The sequence below is a fragment of the Danio rerio genome, chromosome 11, assembly GCF_052040795.2.
Source record: "Danio rerio strain M-AB ecotype USA chromosome 11, GRCz13ab, whole genome shotgun sequence".
NCBI lineage: Eukaryota > Metazoa > Chordata > Actinopteri > Cypriniformes > Danionidae > Danio > Danio rerio.
In genome coordinates, this window is record NC_141031.1 from 43,939,442 (window position 1) to 43,958,896 (window position 19,455).

The following is a 19,455-nucleotide window of genomic DNA, read 5'->3' on the forward strand; positions in this document are numbered from 1 at the left end:
AATTTAGGAATTGAACATTCATTAAAAGTGTGATTTTATTACAGGGCTAATTTCAGTGCAAAGATAGCCTAGGGTTGAAATTATAATGGGGGAAGAACGTTGCATGGATGAATAATGTATAGTTGGTGCAATTAAAGGATTAGTTCACCCACTAATAAAAGGTCTTCCATTATTTACTCACTTGAATGTCTTTACAAAACTCTATGACTTTTTAAGATATGCTTTGGAGCTTTTGTTGTACACACGTTTATCAGTGAACTCCAGTGTTGTTTGGTTTGCAAAAGAAAGTTGCAAAGTTGGGGTTGGGGCGATGTGTGGGGGTATCGCAGACACTGCCCTTTCTGTTATGCCATCTTATGCTGCTGCCCTGGTCATATCGCCCCGTAGTGTCTGTTTTAATGACAGAAATGTACTGTATATAGGGCTACGTTTTCAGAATGAGCCTATGTTGCATTAATTTTATGGTTCTATACTAGGGGTGTCAAAATTAGTTCAATGCACTGCGATACCGACGTGGACAATTCGATATCGGTTCAGTAATAGATCCGAACCGCTTATTACGTACTGACGTAATTTATTTCATATACACTATAGTTTTCATTATCAAGCATCATCAATGCACCGTGATGCACCAAGATATCAAATTGAACCAAATCGATGGCATGATAGTCGTTACCGAACCAAACCGTGAGACTAGTGTAGGTTCACACTTCTACTCTATACTGTCATTGTGCTTCAATAAATGTATAACCCCAAATCTTAAATCATAATCACAATCAGCTGTTGATATCGCCTATTTCAAAAACAATTCATTATTTACCCAATATAGCTAATTACTAGCCCTAAATTGCTCCTGTGCCAACTTTTTTTTTGAAAAAAAAGTTCAGCAGTTTTACTTTAACTCATGAAGATTTCTTTCATGTCGCCGTGACAAACTAGGGTATTAGATGCAAATATAGAGTAATTTGTTAGAAAATATGGCGAAAACTCCTACATGATGGGAATAGTTTTATTGCGGTGTTTACTTCAATAATGCCACTAATATATGCACACTCCATATGTCTTAATTCCATTTCAGTCGCATTAGGTTAATCAAAAATTGCTGTTTACATGTAAGACTCTTAATCAGAGTTTTGTCTTGATCATATTAAAATCGTATTAAAGTATTGTTGCCCATGTAAACATACTCAATGTCTGACACACCGTCAGGGCTCTGTAAACTTGGCTTTGCATAGCAGCATTTTCTGTATTTACGTACATCAAAAGCAAGTATGAAATCGCTGTTTGGAGCTCATATACTGTAGGTCAACAGTTCAAAACTCATATTTAACTGAATAAACAGTTAGTAAACACAAGTACATCTTATTGAACATTGTTTATTTTCATCACCAATTATCATAGTTGAAAAGTTTCTCAAGCAGTTTGTGATGCATTTTGGAAACAGGAGATGAGCCCCTGGTCTAATGCGCCACCTGGCTTAAGAAACCCGTTCTCAAAGACTTATTATTTGGGTAGCACACATATTCTGAATGCCTTTGGCAGAATTCAAATGAGCCATTTTAATCTAGATTAATTTAAAAATTAATCTGGATTTACAAAATTAATCTATGCCCACCTATATATATATATATATATATATATATATATATATATATATATATATTTTTTTTTTTTTTTTTTTTTTTTTGAGGAACACATTAAATACACTAATTCTAAAATTGCTAATTATTTATTTATTTATTCATTTATTTTTGCCTTTTCCATACTGTCCAAACTTTTTCTGATTTGGGGTTGTATTTGTATTATAGTATTTAATTATATATTTTTCTATATATTTTATTTTACTACAACTTTGGATGACTAATTTGAAAACAATTTTAATACTCTATGAAACATGACCTAAAACTACATTATACATCATGAGCAATAAATGAACTAAGCATTTTTCTCCAGGCTACCATTAGATCCTAGCCTGACTATAGTCAGATATAGGTGGAGAACACCCAGTTCGCTTTATTTCGCTCTCTATCCTATAATTAAGCACGGAACAGCAGCAGCAGAGATGTCTCCTCTTGTTTTTAATTATTTTTAGCAATATGGTGCCAAGGGCAGCAGAGAGCTGTTTAGAAAAGGACACAGAAGGTGATAGAAGCATGCAAGTTTTGTTTAAGAAGATCACATGAAAAGAAAAAACTAAATGGATTTGTAATCTGATGCTGTTTGGCAGTCTAATACTGTAATTTGAAAAGGTGTAGGAGGTGATGAGAACCAGATTTGCCCGCAGCCATGATGCAAGACTTTTATGTAACTGTAACCCATATTTTTTTTTCCTGGTATGATAAATCTATAGTGTACATATGTATAAATTTGAATGAATGACAGGGTAGTTGGGTGATATCATCAAATATTTTAAAACAAGCTAGCAGGGCACGCTTCTCAAACAATAGCCCATCTCCTTCAGTGTATTCCTCCCTTCACTTTGTAGTGCCTGATGACTCAATCAGTTCTTTTTACTCTCAAGGCGGTTTACGTCACCATGGCCATCTTACAGGAAATTCCACATGACTTGAACACTAATCACAATAACACTCAATGTCACTTCACAGATTGATTGTGACAAAATTATACAAGTGCCATATGCTCTTTGAAAGCAAAAAGTCAATGACTGTGTGTAGCTTCAGATTAAACAGTGAAATGAATGGTCAGTACAATAAGATAGCCCAGCAGTTGCATTAATGTTGATGAGAAGTGTATGTTTATTCTCTCTCTCTCTCTCTCTCTCTCTCTCTCTCTCTCTCTCTCTCTCTCTATATATATATATAAGTTCAGTTCAGTTTAGCTCAGTTCAGTGTGATTTAAAAATCACTACTGAGAGTCCAAACACTGAAGGGCAAATCCATCGATGTGCAGCTCTACAGATCCTGAACCATGCAAGCCAGTGGCGACAGCGGCGAGGAAAAAACTTCACCAATTGGCGAAAGTGAAGTATTAAAAAACCTAGAGAGAAACCATGCTCAGTTGGGCACGACCACTTCTCTATTTGCCAAACGACTTGTGCAGTCACGCCCCATTCACACGAGGCGTCAGCGTCAACGCTTCCCATTCACTTTGAATAGGTGATGTCAGGTGTTGCCGAACTGCATTGTGGATCTGTCGCCGCCGCTTCAGAGGCGTTGCTCGCTGCAGAAGTTGGGTCTAGCTCAACTTTTTATGTGCCGACGGAAGCGTCAGCCAATCAGATCGCTGTATGCAAATACACCAGCTAGACAGTGGCCTATTGCTGACTGAATTTCATTGGCAGACGCTTCTATGACGATCGCTTCAGCCCAAACTTAAGACACGCCTTCAGTCAAGCGTTGATGCTGAAACCCATGTAAAAGGGGCATCAAGGCGCCGGAGGCTGAAAGCTGGACCTCTACGAAGACTCGTCTGTCCCTGGAGCATTACAGAAATCAGTCTCATGCTCTCTTTTTTTTTTGTTTGGAGAAGGTATTATTTCTTCTAGTTTGCCTGGAATTAAAGCTTTTTAATTTGTAAAATTGCTTTTAAGATCAATATTATTAGCCCCATTAAAATTTTTATTTTGATTGGCTACAGAACAAACCAAATTTGTCCAATGACTTGCCTAATTAACTTAATTTGCCTAGTTAACCTAGTCAAGCCTTAAATTTGCACTTTAAGCTGAATAACAGCATCTTGCTAAATAACTAGCAAAATATTATGTACTGTCATTAAAGACCAAATAAATTAGTTATTATTATTATTTATAATATCGTATATAAATAGTATTATTAGTAATGTTATAGATCATATTATGTATAAATGTTGCCAAATAAATTAGTTTTTTATATATAATTGTTATTTAAAAATATAATGTTTAAAAAATGTTGAAAATAATAAGAATAAGATTAATTTAATAAATATATTTTAAATATTTTTGCAAATAATTTAGATTTGTGTGGTTAAATTTGAGTGTATAAAAGTTATTATACACCTTTCAAAATGATGCATGAAAATATAGCATTTTTAAGTGGAACTATGGAGGCTTTTTTGATATTTCCAGTTCATTCTTTAACCTGAACTTTAGGCTTGTGCTCACAAATATAATATTCTACATAAAAAATAATTTTATAAACATTTACAGCCAAAATGTCACACTTTATTGCTACGAACAACCCCTTATATATATATATATATATATATATATATATATATATATATATATATATATATATATATATATATATATATATATATATTCTAGTTTTTTGTTTACTATAAAAAACTCATTGTTAGCATAAAAATTGTTTAATATATTAAATAATTATAATTTATTAATCCAAAATTTATTGTTACCAAACAAAAAAACAAAAACAAATCGGAAACGGCAGTCATTTGTGTGTGTGTGTGTGTGTGTGTGTGTGTGTGTGTGTTTAGGCCATATTTGAGGTTTGCGTGTGAAGGAGTGAGCTGACTGTCAGTCTGAAACTAAAATAAGCAGGAGGATGTTACAGGTGCGTCCCTCTACTTTCAAAACACCTGTACCTGAGTCAGTCAGAGTTAATCACACCTCTGCCAAAGCCACGCCCACCGCTTGGAGCAACGTCAAGGAGACAAGAGGCAGACATCAAACCCACACATACCCGCAAAACACACACAAGGAAAAAAAAAGTTGTGTGTAGGAGACAGGAAATGTAATCTTTCAAATATGTAATCCTGAGAGAAAGGGTTAACGAGAATTGCCATAGGGTCATGTAAGGTTCAAAGCAGATTTGATTCACATCCTGTTAGTGGCAATGCCTGTCAGGATTTCTGCATGCGCTTGTGGCTATAATTAAGCTATAATTTTTTAACTTTTAGTTTAAGATGTTTGCTATTGACCTTATTCTAAAATGCGGAAGTGCGCCTGTTTTCGCGATTGTCTTAGAACTTCCGATTCAGTCGACTATGGTAGAAATGACTAGGAATAATAAACGGCAGAAAATGGCCAAACTACTTCCTCAACAAACAAATGTTTGCATGACTAAACAGACCAAGTAGCATAATATAATAAGAAAATATTAAATTGCAACATCAAGCAGCGTAAAGAGCAGTTGTTAACGTCAAAAAATGAATGGAAGTGAATGTGACCGGAAGTCGCGAGACAAAAATATTCAAATGGCAGCGCCCGCTCGTCAGCTGAGAATAAGGTGAATACCCCATGCATGAATCACTGAACGATGATGGAGAAATGGAGGTGTAAGTCCTTACTTTTGAAAATATTTCCCAGGTGTCATTATTTAAATTTTTTTCAACAAATGTTTTTTGTTGAAATTTGTATAATGGCGGCATGGTGGCTCAGTGGTTAGTACTGTCGCCTCACAGCAAGAAGGTCGCTGGTTCGAGTCTCGGCTGGGTCAGTGGGCATTTCTGTGTGGAGTAGACCAGAAACTTCCTAGCAGGTGTGTTGATGCAAGTTGGAAGTAAACTCAGCTGGACCGGCTCTCCAGGACTGAGTTTGGACACCCCTGAACTAAGCCAAAGGAAATTCATTCATTCATTCATTCATTTTCTTGTCAGCTTAGTCTCTTTATTAATCCAGGGTCACCACAGCGTAATGAACCGGTAACTTATCCAGCAAGTTTTTACGCAGCGGATGCCCTTCCAGCTGCAACCCATCTCTGGGAAACATCCACACACACATTCACTCATACACTACGAACAATTTAGCTTACCCAATTCACCTATACCGCATGTGTTTGGACTGCGGGGGAAACCAGAGCACCCAGAGGAAACCCACACGACGGCAGGGAGAACAGGCAAACTCCACACAGAAACGCCAACTGAGATGAGGTTCGAACCAGGGACCTTCTTGCTGTGAGGCAACAGCACTACCTACTGCGCCACTGCCTCACCCAGGAAATTCAATGAATGAATTTAAATAACTAATTTCTATGACGCCAGTACATACTATTGTACTAGTTATTTTGCAAGATACTAGTATTCAGCTTAAAGTGCAGTTTAAAGGCTTAATTGGGTTATTTTGTTAATTTGGCAAGTTCGATAATTAGGCAAGTCATTGGGCAATATTGGCTACTCGGAAAAAAAAAAAAAACTTTCTTTACAGTGAACCAAATGACACTTTAGACTACCTTAAAACCATGATTAAAATTTGTTTACCAAAATTTTTTGTTTGTTTTTCTAAAAGTATGATTTAACATTGGCAGCACCGTGGCACAGTGGGTAGCACAATCACCTCACAGCAAGAAGGTTGCTGGTTCGAGCCCTGACTGGGTCAGTTGTCATTTCTGTGTGGAGTTTGCATGTTCTTCCCGTATTTGCGTGGGTTTCCTCCGGGTGCTCCGGTTTCCTCCACAAGTCCAAAATCATGCGCTATAGAGGAGTTAGGTAAGCTTAATTGTTCGTAGTGTATGTGTGTGAAAGAGAGAGTGTATGGATGGATATTTTCCCAGTGATGGTGTAACGTTTGGGAATTGACGATGATGAACATCGTAATAGCGGATCCAAATGCAGCATTTATTAAGCACAGGCAGAGATTATAGCAGATGCAAAACAGTACAATAAGGGTTATCCAAAATCGTTGTCATGCGGGCAAAGGATCAGGCTATGCAGCTAAAGATCAATACACGGAAGAACAAAGCCGAGGCTCGGAACACGGAAGACTAGACAGGAAAATACTCAGACATGTAAACATTACAATATAACAAGGTTAAGTCCTGAGGTGTCTGTGCGTGCAGCTTAAATAGTGTGTGTAATCAGTCCCTTGACAATCCTTCAGTGGTGTGTGTGCAGTCAGTCAGAATCTGGAACATGTGCGTGTGAGCGGAGTGCATGTATGGAGTTGTAGTCCATGAAATGGTGGATCTGTAGACCATTAGCGATTGTGCTTGTTTTCCAGCACAGTCGTGACAGATGGGTTGCAGCTGGAAGGGCATCCACTGCATAAAATGAGCTGGATTAGTTGCCGGTTCATTTCGCTGTGGTGACCCCCAATTAATAAAGGGACTAAGCCGAAAAGAAAATAAATGAATAAAAGAAATCTATGAAAGAGCATCTTTCCAAAACAGATTCAGTATCAACATTAATGCTAAACAGAGAGTCTGTGCAACATATTTCTGTGTACATGTGTTTAAAATTACAGCCCCTGGGATTCGGCCACTGTTGCCTGTTCATAATCAATGTGGAAAGTTTACCGGAAACCTGCACTTGAGATGTCCCGAGATGCACTTTAGATCTGTGCTGCACATTTGCAATGGTGTATCTGCACTTTATACGTCACTTCTCACACATCCATGACTCATGTGGATTCCATTGGCTTTAGTGTGCAACCATTGGCTCCCCGTAATGCAGACTTGAAAGTGATTGGATGATGCAGGGGGCTTTTTAGGCTTTAGGGTGGGCTTTCCCAGCATACTTTATGATGTGTCGCGTTGGTGATGAAGACTTCCTATGAGACAGTGGCAATGACAGGGATTTGAAATGTCATGATGAAAGGGATTGTTAACCCAAAAATGTATATTCCGACATGATTTACTCACCTTCATGCTATTCCAAACCTGTTTGCCTTTCTCACTAAATGAAAGACATGGCATAAGAGGGAGTAAATGAAGATTATTCATTTTTATGAGGAAATGAAATGAGAAAATTAAGATTATTCAATAAACTATCCCTGCAACAGAACTGAGGAAAGATGTTATGTTTCTTTTCCATGTGTTGTGGTTGTTAGATTTAATTTAATTATTAATTTTATTTTATTCAGATTAATTTTGTTTTATTTTATTTTTCTGCTGTTTTTTATTTTTTATATTAATTGGTTTTTATTTTCTTATTTGTTTTTTCATTCATTCATTTTCTTTCGGCTTAGTCTCTATTTCAGAGGTCTCCACTGCGAAATGAACCACCTTATTTATTTTTTATTTATCGTAATTTTATTATAATTGTACATTTAATTATATACACTACCTGACAAAAGTCTTGTCGTCAATCTCAGTTGTAAGAGCAACAAAAAATAATTTGACTTCTAGTTGATAATTTGGAAAAGTGGCAGAAGAAGGTAGACTTTTCTGATGATATATCCATTGAACTGCATTCCAATCATCACAAACACAGGAGAAGACCTACTGGAACCAGCATGGACCCAAGATTCTCACAAAAATCAGTCAAGTTTGGTGAAGGAAGAATCATGGTTTGGGGTTACATTCAGAATGAGGGCGTGCGAGAGATCTGCAGAGCAGATGGCAACATCTACAGCCTGAGGCATCAAGACATTTGTGCTGCCCATTACATTACAAACCACAGAAGAGGGCAACTTCTTCAGCAGGATAGCGCTCCTTCTCATACTTCAGACTCTACATCAAAGCTCCTGAAAGCTCAGAAGGACAAGGTGCTCCAGGATTGGCCAGCCCAGTGACCAGATATGAACTTTATTGAGCATGTCTGGATTAAGTTGAAGGACGAGACATTGAAGATGAATCCAAATAATCTTGATAAACTGTGGGAGTCCTGCGAGAACGCTTTCTTTGCCATTCCAGATGACTTTATTTATCAGTGATTTGAGTCATTGCAGAGATGTATGGATGCAGTCCTCCAAGCTCATGATGGAGTCAGACACAATATTCATTCTGTCTCCACTGCAGCAGGACTTTATATTCTATACTGGACATTATTTCTGTTCAGTGACAAGACTTTTGTCCAAGCAAGGTCAGACCTTACTGTACTAATTAAATCACTAAAAATCAAGACATGATCATATTTTATTTTGGTAAATTAGGCGTAATCTAGAGGCCTTCGCCTTTCATATAAGCCACTTCTGATACCAAATGATCAGCTAGAAATCAAGCCATTATTTGCTGTTCCTAAAACTTGGATAGGCGACAAAACTTTTGTCAGGTTTTGTGTATATATATTTATGTTATTATTTTTATTATTTTCTTTTACTTTTGACATTGTCATTTTATTCAATAGTTTAGTTCAGTCAATTAATTTGTATACATTCAGTTTAAAAAAAAAAAAATGTCTGTATACTTTAAAAAGCTATAACTTAGGCAAAGTGAGTAAATCCATTGCCTTAAAAGTGACAAATTGATTTTACTTTACATTTTACTAAAAATGTAAGTAATTCTGTTGTAACTGTTAAATTCACTTAACTTAAGTTTTCATAATTATGCGCAAAGTCAACTTAATCAGTTAAGGCAATGTGTTTAGTACATTTATTAAAGTAAAGTCAACTAATCTGTTTTTACAGTACAAGTTTAATTGCTTAGAAAAGTAATGTTGCATTGAGCGCCATGCATCAAATACAGTATACTTTGAAAGTCTAAGTGTCTACTATGCACATACACTAACATGCATGTAAAAGGAAGCATAGTTCATTTTAGGCTTAAGTACGACTAACTGCTTGCCCAAGCAAACACATTAATTGCAATAGCAAGAGTATATGTTTCAGGATAGTGGTCTAAATTGCTGTCTGACTCCAGTGGAATGTGACTGCTGACTCAATCTGTCTGTCAGTATGTGTAGATTAACACACAAACACACACACACTCCTCCCTTTAATGAGGGTCACTTGTTGCCTGATGTCAGATTTCCGGTAACCGTTTCGAGATTTCGGGAAGCGAGTCTTTACATTTTCTCAACAGTGTCCTGTTTAGTGCCGCTAAACACTGAAATAGAGCATCAGTCTAAACACTGAGTCACAGCTTGGAGTAAAGCATGCAAGGTCGTCATGTAAGGTCCTTCCCCATCGTGTTTATCTTCAAATGAGTCTTCTTTTCTTGTCGTTGTTTATTTTGTTTTCCAGGGTGGCAAAGGTTTGAAGTGATGACATAAGCAGTGCCCACATGACCTATTTAAAGAAAGCATGCGGGAGACAAGTTATATTAACAAACCACACCCTTATGTGTCTGAAACATCATTTGTGAATGTGTACACTTGAAAGGATGCTTATTTCACCGTGTATTTTGTTGATCAACCTTTTTATATGCAAAGTCATGGCAATTCGTAACTATTTGTATTAGTGGATAATTGGTATTCAGTCAGCCCGGATTCATTACGGATACGTACCCATGACTTCCATTTCATGGGACAGTGAAATATATAATTGGAGGTATGTCTACTCGCAGTTTTAGTTTTTGCAAATCTGCCAGAGGCCGCTGTGTATGCTTTTTGACGATCTCAAATTTTTCACACTCGTCCTTTTCTCATATACATCCACCAGAGGGCACAATATATACTTCAGCCGTCAAGGGGTGCGTTTCCCAAACAACGATATAACTGGCGGCTGACCTATCATAGTACGATGCATTGGTTGAGAAAAGAACGATGTAATGACGAGTGTTTCCGCAGATCCATCCTTTGAACTACGTTAGTTATAATGTGAAACAGCCATAATTATGCTCTAAACGGGGTGGAGATACAACTTCTATAAAGGAAAACCCCATACTTTTTTCACAAATATTATTGTTTTACATGCACACGCATTTAAAAAAAAATCCAATATTATTTTCGATAAAAACATGCACTCGTTTTCCATATTAATTAAAATACACAGCATGTTTCTTTTACACATATTGAGAACATTCCAAATTTTATTCTAAAACATAAAAGCTTTTAGCTTACACATATTTTAATCTCACATATAACTCATGGACGAGGCAGTGGCGCAGTAGGTAGTGCTGTCGCCTCACAGCAAGAAGGTTGCTGGGTCGCTGGTTCGAACCTCGGCTCAGTTGGCGTTTCTGTGTGGAGTTTGCATGTTCTCCCTGCCTTCGCGTGGGTTTACTCCGGGTGCTCTGGTTTCCCCCACAGTCCAAAGACATGCGGTACAGGTGAGTGTGTGTGTGGATGTTTCCCAGAGATAGGTTGCGGCTGGAAGGGCATCCGCTGCGTACAAAAAAACTTGCTGGATAACTTGGCGGTTCATTCCGCTGCGGCGACCCCGGATTAATAAAGGGACTAAGCCGACAAGAAAATGAATGAATGAATTAATGAATTTATTAAGAAATAAAGAAAAAAACTACTTAATATTAATAATTATTATTATTTTTATTGTTATTATTGTTAAGTAGGATCTTGTTTATTTATTTTTTATTTTATTTATTATAAAGCTCTACGTTTACAATTTGACACATTCAAGCCACTACAGAAATGTTCTAACCAACAGGCCCATGTCATATACAGTACAGATACATTTCTTAATTCCGGAAAGGTTGTATGTGTGAACAGGTCCTTTTTGAAAATACCGGTAAATTCGTGGCTATTTTCCGGAAAGAGTATGGCACGGTAAGTTGTAACATTACCGGTAATTTGCAGGAATACTGCACTGTGTGAACGCAGAAGGAAGATTGCTGGAAAGAGCGCGTGCTCGTCTAGAACGTGCTGACGTAAGACGTCTGCTTTAGCCAATCACAACAGTCAGACGCATTTACGTCCGTGCGGTTTATGAGAATAAAAGCCTTTGAATATTTTTCCAGACACATTTAGCTGCTAGAAGTTAGTCAGATAACGTTTATATGTTCTTCTTAATGCCAACTGTGTAAATAATCATTGATAAGATGCTTATGATATGCCGCTGTTTGTTTACCTTCAATCTTTGCTTGTGCTCGTGGAACAGCCCGTTATCGACAGCACACATACATATCATGAACATCTCGACATGCAAAAGTGTTCTTCTGTATGTTTTTATCGAAATTGTTCACAATACTGATCCACCACAGAGTTTGTGATGTAGTCAAATGTTTACAAATACAAGCGCAGCCGTTTAGAGCTCATTTCTGGTTAATGATGTCAGAATTTACCGGTATTTTGGAATGGATGTGTGAACGGTCTTTTCTGGAAAAATTCCGTAACGTCCTCGCCTGTGTGAACAGCGCTATTTTGAATATACCGGTAAAGTCGTTCGGAAATTTTCCAGATATTTATCGGTATCACAGTGTGAAAGGGACTATTATCAGTTAGTTGCAGATAATATCAAATAATATAAGATATAATAAACTATACTATTTACGTTTTCTGTTTTATTTAGGTTGAATGATTACGGCACGTGTTGGACTCATTATAAATTATGTTGGGTGAATTAATACAAATTGATTTACTTGATTTGCATGTAGATTTGCTTAAATCTGTAGAGAGTTAGATGCCTGTTGTACAGTTTAGTGTTATTAAATGACACTTGTGACTGCATAATGCTGTCATTTACCAGTCAGAATGAATCAATCAATGTTCAATCATTCATTCATTTCCCTTCGGCTTAGTCTGTATTTCAGAGTTCACCACAGAGGAATGAATCGCCAACTATTCCACAGCGAATTCCCTTCCAGTCGCAACCCAGTACTGGGAAACACACACACTCATACACTACTGCCAATTTAGTATATTCACCTACAGTATAGCAGCATGTGTTTGGACTGTAAGAGAAACCGGAGCATCCAGAGGAAACCCACGCTAGGACTCAAACCAGCGACCTTCTTGCTGTAAGACGACAGTGCTAACCACTAAGCCACCATGCTGCCTCTAAACAAACATGTAAAAGCTACAATTACAGCATGTAAATCACAACTGCACCGCAAGCACATGCAGCAGACTTGCCTTTGCTACTCAGCAGGAATGTCGTCCACAAAATGCTGTACTCTTAACACATTCTCATACATGTAACACACACACAGTCACACTCTGCTGTACACACACACACACATAGAGCACATCCCCGTGGAAGAATGCTAAGAGGTTTCAGGAATGTGACCTCTTGACCCCTGAAGCCTGCCTGGAGACGTCCACACTGAGGCCGGACAGTATGGAGGCCAGACGGGTAATAGTAAATGGACAGGAAACTTTCAGTAATAGTTATACAACACACTGTTACCCTTTCGAAGAGTGACACAGATTCTAGTTTTAGGTTGCAGGAAGGGTACGTCGTGTTCATCTCTCATCAGATGCTTGCAGTCGTACATTTTTTTTCTTGCGTTCATTAATCCTGACTTTCCAGTTTGACCGTTTTTTTCCCTCTGTCTCTCTTTCTGTCTATCTCTCTCTCCTTTGGCTACACACGTTGAGCTCATGACCTTGATTCTTGACAAATGGAGAGAAACGATCAGGATAAGAAAGGCTAATCCATTCAAACACGAGTGGATACTATTATATACACTCGTCTGCGAGCACAAACACTGTAACAAGCAGCCACTTAAACATGTAAACCTATAACAAACACACACACAGCACAGAAGACACATGCAAACACACCCACCCAGGGAGACACACACATGCACACACAAATTAGAGCACTTGCAACTCGCGAAAGCTAAATATTAACCACTTCACAAATATTACAGGAAGAAAACTCATTGAAGCGCAGGAACATTAAGTTTTTACGCTAATAAACCTGGTGATAAATTAGCCACGAATCAGAGCATGATGATTTATAGCACAAACAGATTCGCCATCTCAATGTTGGCTATTGAGTATTTCAGCTGCTGGAAACCCCAAAGGGTCAAGGCAGTGTTATGTAAATGGTGATGCGATACTTGGTGTATTGCAATTGATGACTATCCAGCTGCGAAAACCATTTCTGCAACGACAGCCAAGGTTCAATCAAACCTCACCCACAGCGACAGGGGAAAGGACACTGACATATCCGACAGAGCTGGTTCTGCAAGTGCGCGAGGACAAGCCTCTAGAATTGCCCTTAGCTTCCTGAGCATGAGATTTACACAGCTGCTTTCGTTGCTCTTGAATTTCTCTGAAATCTATTGCAAGTGAAAAACAATCTTTACTTTAGTCATTCTGATTCTGTTAAATGTAGACAGGCGCATCTAGTTAAGAAAATCTTTTTACTATAAAAGGTACGTCCAAACATCTACTCTATGGTTTTTCCATACAGGGTTCTTGTTTGACCCTTGTTTGGCCCCTTTTTCTATCTGACATGTAAAAAAGCGTCCTTAAATTAACAGTTTTCCAGATTTTGAACTGCACGGTGAGACCTTGATCTTTATTTTAACAAACTTCATTTATTAATTTTCAACCCCCTTTCTGGGGCCATTAGCGGTCTTAGGAGAGAACCCCTGACTTCCCTCTCCCCAGACACTTCCTCTAGCTCCTCCTTGAGGATCTCAAGGCGTTCCCGGGCCAGCCGAGAGACATAGTCCCTCCAGCATGTCTTGGGTCTTCCCCGAGGCCTCCTCCCTGTGGGATATGCCTGGAACACCTGCCTGGGTAGGCGTCCAGGAGGCATACGAAATAGATGCCTGAAACACCTCAACTGGCTTCTCTCAATATGGAGGAGCAGCAGCTGTACTCCGATCTCCTTCCCGGGTGACAGAGCTCCTCACTCTATCCATAAGGGTGCGTCCTGCCACCCTGTGGAGGAAACTCATTTTGGGGGCTTGTATTCAAGATCTTGTCCTTTTGATCTTGATCCAAAGCTCATGACCATAGGTGAGAGTAGGAACGTAGATTGACCGGTAAATCGAGAGCTTTGCCTTTCAGCTCAGCTCCTTCTCTACCACAACAGACTGAAACATCGACCGCATTACTGCAGCCTCTGCACCAATCTGCCTGTCAATCTCACAATCCATCCCTCCTTCACTCATGAACCCACCTGGGGTAAGGACTTTTCTGGCTTCGGACTTGGAGGTGCCGATTCTCATTCCAGCCACGTCACACTCAGCAGCAAACCGCTCCAGTTCATGCTGAAGGTGCATGTTTAATGAAACCAACAGAACAATACCAATGGAGATGAAGTCCTGTGGTCCCCGAACCGAACCCCCCTCCAGCCCAAGGCTGCACCTTAAAATTCTGTCCATAAAAATTATGAACAGAATTGGTGACAAGTTTTGCCGGAAATGCGAATCAAACTCCTACTCTGTATGAGTAGGACTATGTACTATGTATATATTTCTTATACAATATATTGTTTCAAACTACTACAATGTCAATAAACTGCAGAGTTTAATTTTTCAACCTTAATCACTGTTAACATAATCAAACATTGTGCATATCTCGTTACAATACTTTTGCATAATTCTATGTCTATTTTAAGTAAATTAAATTAGCGTTTAAGTGATTAAAAAGGGGCAAAGCAGTGGCGCAGTAGGTAGTGCTCTCGCCTCACAGCAATAAGGTCGTGGGGTCGCTGGTTTGATCCTTGGCTCAGTTGGTGTTTCTGTGTGGTGTTTGCATGTTCTCTTTGCGTGGGTTTCCTCTGGGTGCTCCAGTTTCCCCCACTGTCCAAAGACATGTGGTACAGGTGAATTGGGTAGGCTAAATTGTCTGTATGAGTGTGTGTGGATGTTTTCCAGAGATGGATTGTGGCTGGAATGATTACAAAGGTATTGTGTGAAATTATGTTTTATATTGCACATGGGAGAATGTATTTCTGTAAAAAAATTTGAAAAGTGTGAAATGTTTAGCAAAAATTAATCTTTTGATTTATGTTAAAGAATTTTTTTTATTGTAAATTGAAAGTGTGTATTCACACAAAAATCCACTTTTATTGTAAACTAAAACATTGTTTAATACATTTATTTGATGTTTTAAATTTACTGAAAATAAATTGATGCATTTTGGATAAAGCAAAATGCCTTTAAATTATTCTTGAAGGAACACATTTGACACTGTTAAGGTACAAAGTGTCTTGCCACTGTGGTGGTACCTGCATGGATCAGATTTGTACCTTTGATAAAGGAACAACATTGTATCTGCAGGTTTTAAAAACCAAATGTACATTTTGGTTTCCCATGGTACAAATTATGTCCTTAAAGGTACAAACTGCAATGGTACATATTTGTTTCTTTGTCTTAAGGTACAGTTCTGTCCCCTGAAAAGGTGCTGCCCCAGTGACAAGGGTTTGTACCTTTTTTGGTACAACATTGTACCATTTTTTTGAGAGTAAATAGCAACCCGGGCTCATTGTGGAAACGTAGCCCTGCGGACGTTTCTGCGGACTGCGAGATACGTCCCGGGAGGTACGTATTCGAGCGGTTCTTGTTTTCGCGAGAGGCCGCTGTGCGCGCTTTTTCGTGTCTCGGGCGCCTCTCGGGAGCGCCCACGCTGGTCTCGCGCGAAAAAAAGCAAAAGCCCTCGTTTTCGATTTTTTTTCGATTTCAGATCCCGCCGCGTTCTCGCATTTATTTTTCGTATTCTGTTTTTCATCTTACCTGATTTCCGGAACCGCTGTTCCCCAGACTTGATCCCGGTCGTCGTCCCCGCGGCCGGCTCCTCCTCCTCCGGGGCCTCCGCTCCGCCGACGCAACGCTGTGAGCTAAGCGGACAAACTGGTTGCATCGGGAAAGCCCTCCACACGGAGGCGAGCCGTCGGCCGGCGAGCGTGAAGAGGAGGAGCGGAGCGACGTCACACCGCCCCGCAACGTTCGCTCGAAAAAACTAAACGCGGCCATATGTACCTCCGGCCACGTAAATCGCGGCCTCCAGAAACATCCGCGGGGCTACGTTTCCAGAATGAGCTTGGGTCGGTAAATAGTATAGTCTTCATAAGTATATGACCCAATTTTCAACAGCTTTACTAGAGTTAAGCAAGATGTTTTATATTAATTTTATTATAAATTTAAACATATTATATTATATGTTTTAATAATTAAATTTTATTGTTCACTCTCAGAAATATAATAAAGGTCACTGAGGTGGTACCTTTTCAAAAGGTACACATTTGTACTTAAAGGGTCCATATTGGTACCTCAAAAGTATATATTAGCACCTAAAAAAATTAAGAGGAACACTTTTGTACCTTTTAGGTACTAATATGTACTCGTGAGGTATGAATATGGAAATTTTAGTGTCAAGATTGTACCTTTTAAAAAGGTAGCACCCCAGTGACAGCTCACTTAACTTTATTTCTGAGAGTGTTGAGTGTTATTATTTTGTAGTAAGGAAAATACACATGATCTACTGTATATGACAAGGGTTTTTCTCATCATTATTGCAGGCGAGGATTGTACCTGGGACAGACAGTCTGGTGCCAAGAAGCCATAAAACATATCTGTCTGATTGTATAAATGATGCGCATTGGTTTAGCATTGGGTTGTAGTCGTCATGTTGATGCACTATAGATTTATGTGGTAGCTCATGTTGGCAAATATATAGTTACGGCTGCCTGTATGCTTATATTCCTCCAGACTATAATAAAACTTCTGAGGTTGACAAGTCAAGTACTTGCTAAATGCACAAGAAGAGTAATATCAGGATGTCTCTCCTAAGGCTATATTTGACCAGCTCAACTGGGATATCACTCTGCAAGACTCGTTCCCTTGAAAGCAGTCGCAAATAAGCAACATCTGCACAGTGCATGACTGTAGTTGGGCGAATTGGACGGGAGAAGGGGGGTTTAGGCGAACCATCTGAGTCATGCTGCTTCCTCTAATACGCCGGAAAAGGGGTCAGTGAGTAACGCTGGTCTCATCGAGTGGTTGAACAATGTAAACGATGTGAGGAATCCGACAGACACAAACGCTTCCAGGACTATTATCTTAGCTCAGCCTGGGCTATTGAGTTCAGCTTCTAATGGATGACAACATCACTATGGAAACCAGTAAAACAAACAGTGCGTGGGTTTTTGGACGGAGCTGAAACTGTAGACCCACAATTGCCATTCACAGTTGGGTTGATCAAAATAGCAGCTTCCTTAAGAGCGAATAGCGCACGTCTAAACAAAACCAACAATCTATTTACAGGTATGGTTGTTTCGCAATGACCGTCCCATTTTCAAAGAAACTCTTTTTTCGGGGTAATGTTTACATAATGAATGCCAATAGATCTCCTACAGCTGAATAAACCGATTGTTTGTATTCAGATTGATGCCACACTATGACTTCTGAGCTTATGGATGTCTTTTTTTTTCAACATGAGTCACAGATGTCTCATTTGGGAAGCATTTTTTTGTTCAATTAAATCAAATGTTTGGTTTTCTTTAGAAAGACACTACTCACTTTTTTTCTGGCTGCAGGCTAGACCAACCACAACGTTTGACAAATTCCATATCTGACAGCCCAAGCAATTAGCAGAGGTTTTCTGGAGAAACCCCCCTCACCATCACAATGAACAGCTCATCATCATTCATAGAAATGTGCCTGCTATTTGTCTACTAGCTCCGTCAGGCGGCCCACCACTGACCCTTACTCCGGCAAATAGAAAAACAGACGTGTGTGTGTGCGCACATTTGTTTTAATGCAGCAGTGCTGGGGAAGTGCCTTTACATTTATGCATTTGGCAGACTCTTTTATCCAGTGTAAATTACATTAGATTTGAGGTATAAAATATATAGATCAGTTCATGCAATTCTGAGAATTGAAGCCATGACATTATAGCATTGTTCTCAGCCTTAATCCTTTACTTTTTGAGCAAGTCGATTTCTAAATTTGCAAACTATCTTGGAAACTATCACTATTTATGGAGATTTCTGTAAGGATAGCACTATGCAGTACTTACCACACATAGGGCTCTATTTTGACTATCCATGAGCAAAGTGCAAAGCACAGGGTTTAAAAGCATTAAGGCCGTGTCTGATTCCACTTTTTGCTATTTTAAGGATGCAAAAATCTGCTTTGCGCCATAGCCCATGGTCTAACAGGGTTGAGCTTATTCACTTAATGAGTTATAGGTGTGTTTTGAGAATAAACCAATCAGAGTCTCATCTCCCATTCCCTTTAAGAGTCAGTTGCGTCATGCCACAGAGCATTTTCTATTTACATGGCGACTTTGTAAGTGGAAAAACTGAGCGCTGCACTAGAGAGAAAACAGCTAAACAGAGCATCTGCAGTACGAGAATGAGAGAATGAGCCTCCTCATTTTTAACTTTCACTTTCGCTCTCGTGGATAGGGAAACGTGTTGTACGCACAGACTTCCATTAGCCTACATAATTAATTTAGTTTATTAAGCGCAAATATTTGTTTCAAAACTATTTCTAAATTCAGTTCTAATTTCCAGCAAATGAATAAATGAACAATAATATTGAAGTGTGTTTAAAATACTAGTTATATCCAAACACATGCTGTGCCCCATATGGTCTAAAACCTGACAGGTGGAAAATATAAATATGCATATAATAAATACTACTACTAATAATAATAACAATATACAAAAGCAAATTGTCATGAACAAACTAAAAAAGCCCCCCGAGATGAAGAAGGCATGGAGGCGGCGGTTTTTATATTTATGTAGGCTGGAAAATAATTTTTTTTTGTAATATTTTAATCCTTTAATTCTTTTTCACTTGTAAATTATTTTCATTTAATTATTTTTCATGTGCATATTGCTCTACATACTGTGTGTATTAAGCAATGTTTAAGCGAGGTGCAAACTAACACGCTCTGCGCTGGACTTTACACCTCCTCTAAGTTGGTCTATTGATCAAACTATTTTAGTTCCTCAAAATAGCAACACGCCAGCAATGCGGCTTAACACGCCTCCTTTTTTAGACCAGAACGCCTATGAGCACCAATGCATTTGCT

The 19,455-nt window shown here is 38.7% G+C and overlaps 1 long non-coding RNA gene across 6 annotated transcripts in view; it reads left to right on the top strand.

Annotated features, from left to right (window-relative positions):
• Window positions 1–19,455, top strand: part of LOC137496731 (uncharacterized) — a 149,779-nt gene that overhangs the window by 98,316 nt on the left and 32,008 nt on the right. The window lies entirely within an intron of this gene.